General features: G+C 45.3%; 1 long non-coding RNA gene across 1 annotated transcript in view; it reads left to right on the top strand.

The window, feature by feature from the left end:
• Nucleotides 1–1,020: 1,020 nt before the first annotated feature.
• LOC111771209 (uncharacterized) overlaps nt 1,021–16,609 on the top strand; it is a 30,066-nt gene continuing 14,477 nt past the window's right edge. The window contains exons 1-2 of the long non-coding RNA XR_002804904.2: nt 1,021–1,236; nt 1,328–1,553. This is a non-coding gene — a long non-coding RNA (uncharacterized lncRNA). The remainder of the gene's footprint in view (nt 1,237–1,327; nt 1,554–16,609) is intronic.

Genomic DNA, 16,609 nt, shown 5'->3' with positions numbered 1-16,609 from the left:
TGCGAAGCCCTTTCAAACAGCAGCAGTTCTCAGGCAAGTGTTGCAGAACAGGACAGGGCCCCGGGCAGGATGACAGGAAGGCTCTTGTTTTAGGTTCTGGGTTCCTCTCACTTCTCCACGCTTCCCCCCGACCCCGTCATAGCTCCTTTCAAGGTTCCATTGGAAAAAGACTCAATCGAACTTCTAGGACTATTTCGCCACAACCTGAGAAGTTATTTCACTTCTGAGCTTCAGCATCTTCCTCGCTGCAGAGGAGCACACTATTTACAGGCAAGGTTGAGGGTTGAATGAGAACATTCATACAGTATAAGGCAGCTGGAGCATTTCCTCCAGGTGAAGTATTTATGACCGGCACAGCTTGCACTGGGTCTGGTTTGTTTTCCCATAGCCCCCACTGCCACCCTCCAGAAATAGCCCTTATACTCAAATTAGTCTTCCTGCATCCCTTCTGCTTTCCCAACCCTAGCTGTGAAGAGAACAGGAGGCAGCAATTTGGCACCTCCATTTTGAAATGACTCCCAAGGTTATCTTCTGTCACCAGTACGATGGGACAGACGGTTGTGATGAAGGGTCTTGCCTGGCGACTAGAGTGTGGACACCCGCTGCCCGTCAGGCTGACCCACACTTCAGGCCAGCACCCAAGTTCTGAGCCCATGTTTGAATGCTCATTATGTGTTGGGTGCAGTGCTTAGAGAGGTGGCCTTCACAGACGCGGGTCTTTGCCCCCAGATTCCCCAGGGCCAGGCTTTCAGGCTATCTACCGAGGAATTTGGAAGTCTGCCCTGAAAGAGGAGGTACACATACTTTGAAGTCCTGGGCCTGCAGGGGGGTGGGGATCTGCAACAGGTCTGTGACCTGAGATGCGTCTGTGTGTGACCTTGGGCAAGGGCTATGATTATTGAATAAATATTGAATGAGTAACCAACTGGATGAGTCTTCGGAGAAGAGGTGCAGAGGGCTGCGGCAAGGTGCGTGCCAGAAACATTCATTCATTACTCAGGTCCTAAATGGGAGCCAGACAATCTGTGGTCTTTGTACCTTGAAAAGCAGACTAGGAATTCCCCTGGAGCAGACAGTCACTATGCTGAATACTAACAGCTGAGATGCTAAGGACTTGATCTTATGCCACCCTTACGAGGGCCCAGAGAGGGGAGGGTGTTATTCTCACACCCATTTTACAGATGAAGAATCTGAGACTCGGGGAACATAAATAACCTACCAGAAACCACTTGGCAGGTAAATTTCAGGGGTTCAAATCCAGCTAATAACGTTCGTGGCTTTGACCATTATGAAATTCCACCTCCACCTCTTCTCTGTCTTTCCACAGAGCTAAGGTGAGTTTTTTCACAGCCAGTGTGAATTAGCAGTGGAACTGGCGAGAGTCAGGTCCGCTCTAAGCTCCTTGCCTGCTGGGCTAGGAGGCTGGGTGGTGCCTCCCACCGTGCTCCCCGAGGTGCCCAGCTGGTGGTCAAATGGTCAGAGTCTTCAGGGCAGTCATAAGCAGCCCACCAGGAGAAGCTGGGAGCCCTAGCCCAGATTTTGGAAATTCTCAGGTAAGAGCCCCAATCCGTCCTGGCAATAGCTTCTCACATCAAGAATTTTACTAGCACTTCTCACTGGTTGCAAATAGCACCGTAGCTAAAGGGTGGGTGGGGAGTGGAGGGTGGGAGTGAGCAAGAGAGTGCTCAGGAAGGGTTTGCTGCAGTGAGATGACCTTGGAGAAAATGGAATTGGTAGCCCGGAATTGGGGCCAGGCTGCGTCTGCATTCCTGCCACGCACTCCCCACCAGCAGGCCGGGGTGGCCAGGAGGAGCCCCCAGCCAGAGGGATTCTCACCTCACTTGGCCCCCAGCTCACTTTCCGCTTTTCTCGTGGGCGCGGTTGAGAATGTGTTAACTTGGAATTACTTAGGAAATAGTTCTGGGAGAATTGGTCAACTTTTTGGGAGGGAAAAGCTGATTAGATCACAGTGTTGCACCACCCATATTGACCTAAGTGTTAAAAAGAAATCAAACTATTGAAAAGGAAAAGGAAATATTGGTGAATATCCAATTTGGGGGTGGGAAAAGACTAAACTTAAAAGCGATATAAGGAAGTGCAAAGAAAATATTGAAATTCCACAATGTAAATATTTTAAGTTCAAGGTCATCAAAAAGCATCATAAGCAAAAGGCAAACAACATTCCAGGAAAGTATTTGCAACAATTCCACCCCTAAATTATCCTAAAATAGATTGGGAATACAGCCACAGCGATAAGAAAAACACGGACACCCTTCTTGTTACCTGGGCAAAGGCTTTTATTCAATCCTCACTAGAAACCTTTGCAACCTTTTAAAGACCAAAGATGAGCCAACTGAAGGCTGGTGAAGTTAAGCTCTAAAAGTTGTTTTATAAACTTCATTTTGAGCTCACATTTTTCGAGACAGTGTGTGTGGGTTTGGATCAGCTTTTTCTTATGTGAGCACCTCTTTCCATCGATGGCTAAGGACACCTGTAAAGGCTCTGGTTTCAACCTACAGGTTCTGAGCTACTCCTAACACCATACTAAGAGAGCACCCCCATACAGACAACAGAAGCACTTCGAACACGGTACTTGAGCCACTTAGGACTACAGAGGACCCTTCGCACACTCCCTGAGAGAGGTCTTGGATGCATTTAACAATGTGGGCGCCCGTGCTGGAAGCCCCATCTCCTTTTCACACACAGGGATCATTAGCCACGTGAGATTCAACGTATAGGGTGAAATGAAGATTAGGGGCAGGCTGCGTTGGTGGACTGTTAGAAACCTAATGGTGGTGGGGATGAAGGTGGGCACAGTGGAGAAGTGCCCCCGATAGATAAAGTGTTACGTAACATTGCATTGTCAGTAACTGCTCGACGCAGGGGGATCTTGGGGGTACAGGTAAGCCATCCATTTTCAGCTCCTTGAGGGCTCAACGTCAGCTGCAGGCATCAGAGTAGCTAGATCAGAGTCCGACATGTTGCATTAACTAAACAGAAGATGACCCACGTGCATATTCTGGCAACTACATTTAGTGAACAAAGGGGCAGGGGAGGCACTCGAGGTCTGGGTGGGACCTGGTTCATTTCCACCAGTGCTGGCTGTGTAGTGGAATCAAGGAACGAAGGGGCTGGGAAGAGGGGAGGCAGCCAGCCCAGTGCAATGAAGCAATGAGACAAGATCGGGCCATGGAGATGACAGTCCCGGGTTCACCTCTCTGTCCCACCACGTTCTAGATGTGTGGACTTGAACAAGATATTTCATGTTTTTTAACTTGTCCCCCATTCATAAAATGGGGAAATTCAGACTATATTTTTCATTATAAGAGGCAGCCTCAATGTATTAACTTTTCATGCAAACCGGAACAAACCATATGCACATCCAATGCAAGACAAAATTCCATCATGGATGTGTTAAATGGAGACAGAAATTTTCCTTGGAAGTGAAGAAGTACTGCAATTACTTTTCAGGCTTTTTATGAGGACTAAATCTTATAAATGAAGAGCCCTGGACCGTTCCTGGCACAGAGGAAGCACGGACGTGGCAGTGCTCGAATGATGTCTGCTGGGTGCTTGAAATGCAAAGTTGATACTGTTATCCCCACTTGGTGGATGTGGAACTGAGGCCAGGAGAATATAAGGATCCTGCTTGATTTTGGCCCAGCCCCAGCTGGATGGAGGTCAGCCCGGGGTCTGTCAGACTGCCAGATCCCACAGCCTAAGAACCGCACGGCTGAGCCCGGCTCTGCTGGATGGATCGCCAACCACAGGAATGGGACTGAGTCACATGTTAGTTATCGAACAGATGTTTGTGTCCCTGGGCCTTTGGAGAGGTCTGTCTGCGTCCAAATGAATTCCAGGTTTTCTTTCAGGGGTCGTGATTCAAGATGCCCACAGAAACTTAGAGACCAGATATCCAGTCACGAAGGTTCTCTGTTCTCCCCTTCTCTCCCACAAAGCAGGGCCTCGACAGCATCTTTTGGGATGCCCTCCTCCTGGGGTACCTGAAGACCTTCCCAGGGGTACACCTGCACAGATAGTTTTAGGGGAACAGGTTTCCAGGTCCTCAGCTTCCACAGTCACCCTTTCCAGAATAGCCTGAGAAGTCTGCTTACACTCCTAGGAGTCTTTCTCTGCTTTGCAAGCAAAAGGCACACCCCCACCCACCCCAAAAGCTCTGGCTACAGGGCATTGCCCCCAGGGTGGAAACACCTCCTGGCACCTGACGAAGAGATACCCCTTCCGTGATTAACCGGGTACTGTAAACCCCCAGGGATTTCTTTCCCACCCTCTCTTTCTGTTAAAGATGGGAATGTGTTGAATTTAGAACAATTGAAGCAGTAGTGGCTTCTGCAACAGTTCTCCAACTTTTTGGTCTCAAGGCTACTTTGCAGTCTTAAAATTTATTAAAGCTCTGAAGAGCCCTTGTTTATCTGGCTTTGACATTTGAAATGAAAACTGCAAAATTTAAAAAAATTATTTAATATATAATATAATAAATATGTATAATATATAGATATATATTTATATTATAATATTTATATTTTTATATATTATATATTTATATGTAAATATATAAATTTATATATTTTTAAATTGTTATATATATCTTTTTTTTTTTTGAGGAAGATTTGCCCTGAGCTAACTACTGCCAATCCTCCTCTTTTTGCTGAGGAAGACTGGCCCTGAGCTAACATCCATGCCCATCTTCCTCTACTTTATATGTGGGACGCCTACCACAGCATGGCTTTTGCCAACCGGTGCCATGCCTGCACCCGGGATCCGAACCAACAAACTCTGGGCTGACGAGAAGTGGAATGTGCGAACTTAACCGCTGTGCCGGCCCCCTAAATTCATAATATCTTTATATATATAATACAAATATATATTTAGCTCCATCTCCTAAAGGCAGGAGTATTAAAGAACCTGTGGACAGATGTTAAAACCACTACAGTAATGAATAAATACAATATATTGGGAGAGACATTTTGAGGCTGTACCAACATCCTGTTTCTTCTTAAAGTTTCACCCTCTGGTTTTAGCATTCTTTAGTACATTTTCTTTGCAGTATTATTACTGTGGTGTTCTAATGATAATTTTCTATTTCCCTCACTCCTTTTACATTTATTTTTTGCAATTCTTCTGTAAGGAAAATTTGTCCCTTCTTTCCATTTATTTACTTATTCAATCATTTCTTTATATCGCTACGGACTCATGGATATTCCTCCGTAGATGAGTTTTAAGTTTCTTACCACCTCAGCAATTCTTTGATCTCCATGAACCACTTGACTACCACTACCCAGAAGATGGAGCACGTAGCATTCCTGACAAGGAGAAAGCAGTTACCTGCATTTCCACCCTGCCCCACAGGTCAGCATCCTTCTCCCTCACATTTTTGTCATGTGCTTTAACGAGCATGGAAGATTTCTCTCAGGTGTTTGGGACAAGCCTGCAGGATGAAAGCATTCCCAGTGTAATGCCCCGAGAACAGTTTTTTTGTTTGTTTTTTCAAGGCAGATTCAGTTACTGTCCAGCCTAGAGGGGGTCATTTTAATGAAGCTTTTACAATATGACTTGGAAGGGGGGTATCCCCACCGACAAGTATCTGTTGAATGCCTGTTACATGCAAGTCATTGTTCTAAGTATTCAGCATCCTTTCAGAGCCAGCCATCTAACTGACTCACTAAGCAGGCTCAGTTCCTTAAAGATCCAAGAATGGCCACCATAACTGTGTAGAGAAGAAAGCAGGAGCTTCAGAGTGTCTCATTTAAAAAACAAAAAACAGAGAGAGAGAGAGATTCCTTTAAAAACCACATTGTAATGATTGGAAAGGGAGCAGCTGCTGCTCCCAGGACAACAAATTTAGCATCTTTAGCCCAGCTCCAAGATTCAAGGGTAACTCCATCCAAGACTTCTGCACTTTGTTCTTAAATCCCAGAATGCATCCGTGGGCGAAGTTAATGAGGAATGACAAGGACAGAGAGAGGAATAAGAAAGGAGAAGTAAACCCACTGTGACAGCTCCAGAGAAACCCTGCCTTCCCTCTGAAAGGGAGCGTGGACACGGCTGCCCTGAACAGGCTGGCCTTTGGGTGCTGTCTCTCTGATCTCCTTTGCACAGCTGAGCCATCAACCCAAGGCAGCCGTTTTCCTGGGCCGCTCCCTGTAGGGGCTGGGCGTTTTCCTAGGGGCCTGTTCTCTTTTTCTAATTCGCTTTGCATCTCCTTCAATGGAGTGGGGAAGAAGGTGTGAGACAGATTGTCTCTCCCTATTTTATAACTCCAGGGCTTTGCACTTAAACATGTCCACTCTTTGTTTCTTCAGCCCATCTGAGGGGACAGCGTGGCCTTGGCTCAGCTGTTTGGGCCTTTCTGGGCCTCAGGGGTCAAACGAAGAGCACGACACCTAATCACTTGCCAGGACTAGGAGGGACCACACACAGGGAGAGTAAGCGAAGTCCAGTTAGTAAAGATCAAACTCAGTTCCTCAAGGTAGCTGAACCACCACAGGCCGCGGGAAGACGAGCTTGGTCAAAGTGGAAGGGCATTTCTGGGGAGACTGTGGGCTCTCTGGAGCAGTCGAGTTGCTCACCCTGTTTTAGAAAGACGCTAACTATATTCCACCTCCGCCCAGGCCTGAGAGGGTGGGCACGGTCCCCAGGAAAGCTGTTCTCAGCAGGCGCTCTGGGTCCGTTGACCCTAAGGCTCACCTTTCCTCAGTCAAGAATCTGGGTTTTCTTATACAACACCAAGTTAGCGCTGTGGCAAGCAGATTATATCTGGACAAGTAATTCTTGGTCTTTTAAAACCACAGCTCACAAAGGATTAGGGTGGAATGAGAAGCTGCACAGGGCAGTTAAGGACACAGGCGTGTTGCACCACTCTTTGGGGCCCTCGTCACTCAGAGACGGTGCTGTGCGGAAGTGAGAAGAGCTGGGTTCAATTAGACTCCTTCATCCATTTATTCATTTAGAATTTATGGAGTTCCTATTACGGCCCAAGCCTGTGCTAAATGTTAGGAGGAACTTTTAAGGGAGATGAAGGGAAAAAAAACATTAGTTCCCATCCAAGAGAAGTGTCAATGCATCATAATGTAAACTTTTTAGTCTTAGAAGCCTAGATCGCTAGGGCTGGGATTGTCAGGGTCCTCTAGTTCAACTCCACCACTTTACAGATGAGGAAACTGAGGCTCAAAGAGGGCAAGCTATTTCAGGTGTAAGAGCAGCTGGGACTAAACCCACTGGACTCCTGATCGAGCTCTTTTTTCAGTGAGAGTGCCTTCCCTGGAAAGAGTGAGAGAGAAAACAGTGCCACAGGATGTGTGAGAAGCTCCGTGGGGCATCAAGAAAAAAGCCCTGGGGCCAGCCCAGTGGCATAGTGCTTAAGTTCACGTGCTCTGCTTCAGCAGCCCTGCGGGTTCAGATCCTGGGCACGGACCTACACACCGCACATCAAGCCATGTTGTGCTGGCATCCCACATACAAAATAGAGGAAGCTTGGCACAGATGTTAGCTCAGGGACAATCTTCCTCATGAAATAAAAAAAAAAAAGAAAAGAGCTAAGCTGCCAGATGCAGCCAACTACAGCCATGCACCACGTAACATTTCAGTCAACAATGGACCGCATATGTGTTGGTGGTCCCATAAGATTAGTACCTCACAGCATAGGTGGGTAGGAGGCTGTGCCATCTGGGTTTGTGTAAGTACACTCTATGATGCTGGCACAATGACAAAATTCTCAGAAGGTTCTCTGTTCTTAGGTGACACGTAACTGTACTAGTAAGTGCTAAGAGGGCAATTTCACTCCCCTCCTGAAAGCTGACTCCTCTTCTCCCTTCTCCAAGACTCCCCACGGGATCCCTCAGCGTCCTGCTCCCTTCCCGCAGCCCCACTGTTCTGCTGGCTTGCTTTTCGGTGCCGGCTGTCTACCCCGCTGGACCCAAGCTCCTTAGTGCCTCTTGTTTGAAGGGTAACTTTGCCATGTGTCCTGCACCAAGGAACTTGGGCAGGGTTTCGCCAGGAAAGGACTGACACAGTTTACACGCACGTGAAACGACCCTTTCATCTCAGAGCAGGCAATCACTTCAGAGAGAGACAGTGGGAAGTTCTCAGGGGCTCTAGAACATCAGAGGGGGGCCAAAGAAATCTCCTGAGGTGGCAAGAACCAGTCCAGCAGCTGGCAGGGTTGCCTGTCCCTGAGTCTGAAAGGCACTAAGTCCAAGCAAAGGAAGAGAGAGCTCTGAGGCCAGCGTGTAGACAGACCAAAGGTGATCTTTGCTTGTATTCACTCACTGGAAGTAGAAACAAGATGTCTAATCATTGTCTTCACGCTCTGCTTTGCTAGCAGGTGTCTTACCTCCCAGTATTTATCCATCTGTATACATCATGGAGGGGTCAGTATTCCTCTTGAGTGGAAAATTCCAGTTCAGCCTCTGAGGGGGAAAGCCTTGTCAGCTGAGTGAAAAAGAGGCAATGTTTCTTTTGTTTTGGGGGCCAAACCTTGATCTAAGATGGAAAGGCTCTGCATCGCAGACAGCCTGATTTAATTGCTGAACAAAGCTCTCTTCTTGTGGGGAAGAAAGAAGAGGACTCCCACAATTAGCCCTCTCAAAATGTGGGTCTCTGAAAACAATCTGGAGGAAATAAGCAGTGACATCCCTCCGCCCACGGCTTCTGGCCAGTCCAGGAGGAGGAAAACATGTCCGGCTGGTTCAAGAGTTCAGCTCTCTGTTCATCAAGAGAAAAACTCATCTTTCTTTTCCCCGCCCAGGCCAGGTCAGATCTCTGACCCCATTCCACCCCTGGGATGTTTAATCTCCCAGACCGTCCTGATGGAACCCTTCTCGTCTTGACAGGGGACTCTCATGTCTCTTCAGTGTCACTTTTGGTGTTAGAAGGGTTCTGAGAATCAGGAGTTGGGGCAAGAACGTAACTTGATTTTCCTACGAGGGCGTATACGAAGCAATGGTCCCAAAGAATAAACAAAAGTCATATCTGGACGCCCACTATGGGCTGGATGTTTAGTCGCAGAACATTGCGTTGAATCTTCTCACTTTTGCAAGCTAGTTATATATTTTTTTTTCCAATTTATACTGTTAAAAACAAGACAACAGGCCCCAAATGGTGTTGCTGAAGCTAAGTCCCCCGTCACTGAACCGAGGCTTAATTACAGTTTCAGTTTCCCCAGAAATGGAACCTGAAATCGGTCAGTTAGGAACTTCCTGATCAACACTGGTTGGGAAATCTACCTGATAGACCCCTGCCATCTTCTTAAGGACAGTGACCTTGCATAATCAGCTGCTTTTTTGCCTGGTATAACTTCCTTGTCCCCCCTCCCTTCTGCTTATAGCAGTGTTTCATTTTGTGCAGCTCTGCGGAGTTCCTTTCTATCTGCTAGACTGGGTACTGCCTGATTTAAGTTGATTTGTGCTCAAATAAACTCTTAAGAATTTTAATAGGCCCCAGTTTATCTTTTAACAATATATGTGAGGAAACTCTGGCTCAGAGGTGAAACCATTTGCCCCGGATCACACAGAGGGGAAATCAAACCAGCTAACCATGGGGACCAGGTGGCTTGGGAGCCAATGTCTTTGTTTTGCTGGATCCAACTTGATCGGAGAAAAGTCAGTGAATTTCCAGAAAGAGGAGAAACCTGTGGGAACAATCTTTTGAGATGGAAAAACCTACCTGAGAGGGTGGGCACGGTCCCCAGGAAAGTTGTTCTCAGCAGGCGCTCTGGGTCCGTTGACCCTAAGGCTCACCTTACCTCAGTCAAGAATCTGGGTTTTCTTATACAACACCAAGTTAGCGCTGTGGCAAGCAGATTATATCTGGACAAGTAATTCTTGGTCTTTTAAAACCACAGCTCACAAAGGATTAGGGTGGAATGAGAAGCTGCACAGCCACCCGATCTTTCATTTTTATTGATGTGATTTCCCTAGAAATGTATTCACTTCCATTTTCCTGGGCCAATATAAAAGTGTAAGGTGTGAAATTTTTCTGGCTCGGAAATGCAGTTCTCTCTCCTGTATTTGAAGCATTAAATCGGTAGTTTTAGAAAATGCACTTTGTTCCTGAAGTGGAGCTCCTAAAGACTAACTCTTGTGGAGTGGATTTAATCAATCACCTCGTGAATATTTATTGAATATCAACTACATCTAAAGTACTATGATGGATGCTGTGAAAGGTACAAAGGTGACCTAGAAGTAGCCAGAAGCAGGAAGGAGGTAAGATAGTTTAAGACATAAAAATCTAACCAAAAGTATAAGCGATCTGAGCGGGTTGAATAAAGCCAGTGCTTCTTAATTTTGGCAGCATACCAGAATCACCTCGTGAACTTTAAAAAGTGCTGAGGTCTGGGCCTTCCCCACAGAGCGTCTATTTTAATTGGTCTGGGTGCCCTTTGCCCTCCACCCCCAGGATATTTTTAAAAATTCCCTGGTTGGTTCTAACATGCAGCCAAGGTTGAGAACCATCAAACTAGAATAACCTATCTCTTACAATTCCTTGATTGTGTAAGTATGAATCGATGTGAGTAGACCTTGGATCTTCAGAGGGCAGGGGTTGGGGTGGGAGGAAATCACCAGATTTCTGTATTTTATCTCAGTTAATCTTCACAGGATTATACATCACCTCCCCTCAGTCAATGGCAGACCCCTCTACCCACCCACCCATCCCCAATGCAGTCCTTGCCTCCAGAACAAAGTACCATCTCCATTCCTGGGGAAGAGCCCTTTGCTCTCTCTACAATTTAGTTCCTTTAGACTTCTTTGAATCCAGACTTCCCGATAGCTTTTTAAAAAATAATTTTTGTTAGTTTATCCGGTTTTCTTTTTCTTTTTCTAGTGTTGTGCTGGGAGGGCGTGATGGTCTGTTATAAGCTTCTGCCTTCTAGTTGGAACCGTAACTCTCTCTCTTAGGCATGAGGAGGTCCTACAGAGGGAGGGACACCATTGGTGTAGGCAAAGGCAGGATGAGTTCAATTTAGGAGGGCCAGGAGAGAGGCAGAGGGGGGATATTGTAAGAATGAAACAGAAGTTGATGAACCAGAGAGAGATTGTGAGGCCGTGAGCTTCAAGTTGTAGTGGTGGGTTCAAATCCACGTCTAACTCCAAAGCTTGAACTCTTTGGTCTCTATCTTCTGTGCAATTGGCCACTGCCTCTGCTTAATGGCTAACATAGAAATAATACTCTTTGGCTTAAGTTGTCATCCTGTTGTATTTGTGGGATATGCTGGGATGCCTACACTGAGCTTCATTTTGTCTGAGACTGAATGAGATGGTTCAGAAAACTTATGCCAAAACTCGGGGTGGAATTAATAGCAGATTTCCAGAACGTTCTCTGTAAATTTCCTTTTTGATTTTTTTTGGTGATTAACAGTACTGCATACTTTCTGATTGGTCATTGGGTAATTAGAGATGGAAGAGTTTTGTTTTAAAAAGTTCGTCTTGGGGCCGGCCCCGAGCCGAGTGGTTAAGTTCGTGTGCTCCACTTCGGTGGCCCAGGGTTTCAGTGGCTCAGATCCTGGGCGCGGACAAGGCACTGCTCATCAGGCCATGCTGAGGCAACATCCCACATGCCACAACTAGAAGGACTCAGAACTAAAATATATAACTATGGATGGGGGGCTTTGGGGAGAAAAAGGAAAAAAATTTTTTTAAAAAATCTTAAAAAAAAAAGTTTGTCTTTTCTGACTCTTGATTCAGCTTCTAGAAATCTGTCCAAAGATCTGTACAGAAAGATATTTATGATAATGACAAATTTAGAAATGATTGAAATGTCTTATGGGAATGATATATAACATACATATATATAAAATCATGTATATATGATTATAAAAATATCTGAAACAACTTAAATGACCATCAATATGGAATCGGTTCAAAAAATTATGTTATGGTCGTATTAGGGAAAACTGTGCAACAATTAAAAATGAGATGAACATATATGTGCAGATTTGAAAATATCTCATACATATTGTTGTATAGGATGATACCATTTATGTCCCACTTATATGTATATACGTCATTTATATATATTATATGCCGATGCATAGAAAAAAGACTGGAAGGAGACATATCCAACTGTTAATAGAGTTAAGTTAGTTGTGGAGGTGAAGCGTCTGGGGATGATGAAGGAGAGCTTCACGTTTTACTCTATAAACTTCTATATTTGGATCTTTTACTATGAGAACATTATCATCTACTACATATATAATTAAAAATAACAAAATCTTAACTGCTCCTTTGAAAAAGCTTGACTTTTAGTTTTCTTCCTATATGCCTTCTCTTAAAGCTTGGCTGCCTATTGAAAGATGAAAACAAAATTACTGTCTCTTCTAGAAATCTAAAGGAGCATCATAAAATTTAACTAATTGGGCCACTTTTTTAAGGTGAACTGGTTACCCAATGAGATGGCTAACAAGTTGTGTTGAGGTCGATCGATGGCTGTGGGCGGCAGGATGTGGTTCCCTAATGCAGATGGCTTGTTCCAGGTGAGGACGATGGTGTCATCGTTCAACAGCCAGGGGGGTGTGGTGTGTTCTGTGACACGAGTTGTTAGCTCAGAAGGAGCTCCCCCATCCTTGGTTCCAACATTCTTCCACCTTGGTCGCTGGTGTAGAAAAAAGAAAGAAAAGGTGTTGCCACAGCCTGGTGTCGGGGGGGTGACGCAGGGAGGGCAGCTGGTGCTGCACCAAGACGAGAGAAAGAGCACAGTCTTTCAGCAGCCTTTACTAAAGAGCGACATGTTTCACTTGAGAAGAGGAACACAGTGTCTTTGAGTTCATGATGGTTAGTTTTTCCTCTTTATCCTCTTCTGATTTTCCACTCAAGCTAATCAACCCACGGTGTGCTCCTTCCTATTTAGGAGTTAAAGAACAGAGTTGCTGGAAGGGACCTGGGTCCACCCCTGTGACTGGGAGGGCAGTAAGTGGATACCTGGAGAGGTGACCGACATCTAGGCACAGAGCTGGGACTTGCTCTCAGCATCCTGGAGCCTGGAATGGTGCTTTCCTGCTTCTTCACTTCTCTAGTTCTCTTGAAGGCAGCCCCTAATGATACCTGGCTGAAAGAACCACATTAACCAGACAAAGATAAGGCTCAAAGAGGTTTTCTTGTTCTGTGGTCATTTGGCACTTTCTCAGATCACTGTTAGTTGCAATAAAATATAAGCTTTAGTGTCTTTACTTCTGTGTCTTTGTGTCAGTACAGACCAATCGAAAATAACTGTTTTCCATTAACCTGGCAGTAACACGACCCGGCATTTTTTGTTGTTGCTTTTTTGAGGAGGATTAGCCCTGAGCTAACATCCACTGCCAATCCTCCTCTTTTTGCTGAGGAAGACTGGCCCTGAGGTAACATCTGTGCCCATCTTCCTCTACTTTATATGTGGGACGCCTACCACAGCATGGTGTGCCAAGCGGTGCCATGTCCGCACCCGGGATCCGAATGGGCAAACCCCGGGCCACCGAAGCAGAACGTGCGCACTTAACCACTGCCTGGTATTTTTTGTTAGCTCTCTGAGGCCCCCTTTATAGCATTATGGTGGGAATTTACATCTGTTTCTATTTCTTTCTAATCCTCATGTAAATGAAATAAAATTTAACCAACCTCTTAAAAATCAACCAATTTTCATGCAAAAATGCAAGATATGTTTTTTCTGGCTAAGATTGTTTCGACAGGTATTTCCATTATCTGACTGTGTAAATTGAAGGGAATAAAGAGTAATTTTTGCTGGGTTCATTTTGTTTAGCACGCAGAAGTCTGTCAGGTCTAGCCAACGACAGTGCTTGATGGGCAGGCTTTGCCGTGAGCCAGTCTGCATGTGTGAATTTCCTGAGGCGAAGGCTCCACGACCCAAAGGACAGCAGTCTGGCTGGTAATGCTCCAAATGCTCGGCCCAGGGGGCAGCTTGGGTAGGTGTGATGCTAAAGCTGATGGAAAAGTGATATTGCTGCTTCCCCTTCTGGGCCTTCGCTTCACATGTGAGAAAAAATGCGATGACAGCATTCTGTAACAATAACATAATAATAATGGTAATAATAGTCATAGTGATAGTAATAATAAAAAGAAAGTGTTGGCAGGTGATCAGAGAGGCCTTGACATTACCTTCTGCTCTCTCCTGAGCTCTTCATGCTTCTAACAACATCAGCAATGTATTTTAGTGGAAAGAGCCCCAGGCCAGGAGCTGGGAAAGCAGGCTGCAGTCTCTGACTTGCCACTAAGGAGCTGGTTCTTGAGAAGCCACTTCAACTCTGAAGAATTACTTTTGTCTGTTATCTCATCATAGTCTGATCTCTGGGTTCCCTTCCACCTCTAAGATTTCGAGGCCTGTGCCCTCAGAACTTACTTTGTCTTTTATTCTCAGCATCAGGACTAAGGTGCCGTCCCAGGGAAGATTTCATTCTCCTCTTCCTGGATGGTTTGACCCAGTAGTCCTCAAACCAGAGGACAGGAATTGAAGACTTTTTTTTTCCAGTATAGTAAGAAGTGGGTCAGTAGGAGACCTTGAGAAATGCAGATGAATCAACCTGTTTTAAGTTTTGTCATCCTTGATGAAAAAAAAAAAAGATAAGGTCTGTCCTTGCTAGGATGTGAATCATAACACACAAAGGAGACAGCGATGTCTGTACCCAGCTGGTCCCAGAGTTGTGGTAATGCAATACCTTCTCATATTCCATCTCCCAGCCAAGATGTTGTGCAACTTGGATACGCAACCACCACACCTCTTTTTTCATGTGATGGCTGCATGTTGTAAGTGGACTGACTTCATTAATTGCCCTGGAAAGCTTTAAGAATGAGATGGGGCTTCTACCAGGTATATTTAATGTGATAGAGACTGTCATCCTTCAACTTCATTCGGAACTATTCAGTGAGTGGACATCTGTAGCCGGAGATGAGAGGGGCCTTTCAGACATGGATAGATCAAATTCACCCACGAGGAGGGAAAAAAGAAGGAATCAAATTATTGTCGCGTTAGATTCTGTGCCAAGAGAACTGTGTGGAGGAAGTCTATCCTCTGGTGATTCCCCGGAGAGTAAGATAGTTTAGCTTATTTTTAGAGGTTTCCTGAACAAAAGGAATCCAAATAGATTTCCATATGTCCTAGCTGCTTATTTGAAAACGAAATATTCAACCCACTTGGAGCTCTTTCCTTTCAGAAATTCCCAGAAAATTTCACAGTAGCATCACAAATGAAGTCTCTCTGTCATTAAGATTTCATCTTCTTTATTGGGGCCATCCAAGGAGTTGGGAAGAGGTTAGACACTGAGATGTAAGACCCCATAATTTCTGAGACAAAGGACTCCTTCTGAGTCATTGATCTGGAAATACATCTATAGGACCCAGCATCTGAGGACGGCATGTGATAACAACCATTGATTACTTAACAATCTGAGAGCAGGGCGGTTCAGGAAGTTGTGTGGGCTGAGCTTTTTGATCCTAACTTAACTACAGGAAAAATAAACAAGCATGCTGAGTCATTTATCTTCACAGTTGCTAATAAAGGTAGTGGGTTCCTTGCAGTCATGTTTATATTCTTATTTTTAACCTATGACGGCAAGAGACCAGACAACTGACTTGACCACCACAGCAACTCGTAAGAGTAGCCAAGTAGGGGGCCATTAAGGACTGTGCGGTAGGACTAATGTGTAAATATGTGTCCAGCAAGGTCTGGGATAGGAAAAGTCAGAAATAATATAAAATCCATCAATAGGAGACTGGTTAGGTAGATTATGGCACATCCTGTACGATGGAATATTGTGTCATGGGTCATCTTCCCCAGACACACCCTGTGATGAGGATTCGTCTGCATGTGATTTATTACAGAAGTGTTCCTAGACAATCCGGTAAAGCAGGGGGCAGGCAAAAGTGGGGAAGAGAAAGAAACCAAGTCAGAGAGTGATTTCAGATAAAGTTCCGGCACTCTTCTGGTCCCTTTGGGGAACTCTGGCATATAAATTATACCAATGGAGGCAAGGAGCTGGGCTTTCATAATTCTGCAGACTGCCCCAGTTCTTGGTGCTTTCAGGCAAAATGGCTCCAGAAGCCCAAGGGCAAGCCCCAGAAGAGAGTTGCAGGTGCAGGTAGCTTAAGATCAGCACACACAAGCCAGGCATGGACACATGCTGGAATGGTGAAGGGATTGGAGGGTTCCGGTTAGAGTACCTGCTTTACTATGCAACCATCGAAAAGGATGAAGTTGAGTGTGAAGTCCTTCCCCTGAAAGTTTTTTATGATAAACAGTGAACAGAAAAAGCAAGTTACTGAGTAACATATTCTGGGGTGTTTCCCGACACTGAGCAATTCTCCAACACCAGCTGGGTATTCAATGATTCAGTTCACTTCTGACATTGACTACCTGGAATTAGCACCAGATCCCACAAATTGAAGGGCTCAGTTCCACAACACTGCCCCCAATTCAGATGCCAGTCTCAGGTCCCAGGTTGCCACTTGTACTCTGGCTGACTGGCTATAAATCGGGTTCTCAGGATCCCCTCTTCAGGTTCAATAAGTTGCTTGAATGGCTCACAGGGATCAGGAAGGCATCTTACCTACATTTACAGGTTCTGATAAAGGATACAGCTCAGGAATAGCCAAATGGAAGAGATGCA

The sequence above is a fragment of the Equus caballus genome, chromosome 29 (genome assembly GCF_041296265.1).
Source record: "Equus caballus isolate H_3958 breed thoroughbred chromosome 29, TB-T2T, whole genome shotgun sequence".
NCBI classification, from domain to species: Eukaryota; Metazoa; Chordata; class Mammalia; order Perissodactyla; family Equidae; genus Equus; species Equus caballus.
The sequence above is the reverse complement of the archived record's forward strand: the minus strand, read 5'-3'. Positions and strand labels throughout refer to the sequence as shown.